Here is a 1,044-nt window from a genome sequence, read left to right as displayed (position 1 = left end):
ATATATAATTATTATATATATATATATATATATATATATATATATATATATATATTAAGAGAAATGTGTGGCGACACACGGTTGTTAGATTATCACATGGCGATGCTCCGATCTGCTGACGATCGAAGCTGTCGATACGATTCGATATTTGACTACAATACGTGCTGAATGTTCGAATAATTCGAATATCTCGAATGTCTATCCGCGTAATTCGTTGTTATCTGTTAGAATTTTTTGGTAAGCCGAATTATTCACAATATCGTATAAAGCGATGTGATATGAAAGACCGTTTTTATCGCGCATCACATAATGCCATAAAGCCTATTATCTTCTACTCTAAGATTCCTCGAATTTACATTAAATGTCGAAATATTCTAATATTCGGATATTCAATTCGTGTAGTCTTAAAAATATTCGTCTGTTTACACACACATACGAGAGAAATTAAAGAAAAAAAAAGAGTATCTGACCGTTGCGCGGGAGTACTACTTTTTCGCGCTATCGTTTGTGTCATTATCTTCTTTTCATTGCGGTCTAATCGTGTACAGATTTAATGTAGAAATTTAATAGACCTATCGCGAACAACTACCGAAACGGTTGATGAGCGCGAAAAAATAAAACGAGCGTAGAGAGCAGATCACGGCTGATTTTCGGCCACGAGTTTCCTCGCTCACGCTTGCGGATGAGCGTATTGTATGATAATATCATAGTAGATTGCGACTTTCGTCCCTTTGTAATTAACGATGTTCGTATCATCGTGTTTATTTCCTCGTGTAGTATATGCATGAGTGTCCCGCGTGGTTTTTGACCATTGTGACTTCGAAGTCAAATGTTAACGAGCGTATATTGATCTTGATCTCCAGCTACGATTAGCTAATATATTTACTCTTTTTTCCTGACGTGCAGCGAGTTTCATAGGATTTTTCGTTCTAGTTATGCACGTGGCACATTGTTCGAATACACGTATTTTTTACACACACACACACACACACACACACACACACACACACACACACACACACACACACACACACACACACACAC

The sequence above is a fragment of the Atta cephalotes genome, assembly GCF_000143395.1.
Source record: "Atta cephalotes unplaced genomic scaffold scaffold00003, whole genome shotgun sequence".
NCBI lineage: Eukaryota > Metazoa > Arthropoda > Insecta > Hymenoptera > Formicidae > Atta > Atta cephalotes.
The sequence above is the reverse complement of the archived record's forward strand: the minus strand, read 5'-3'. Positions refer to the sequence as shown.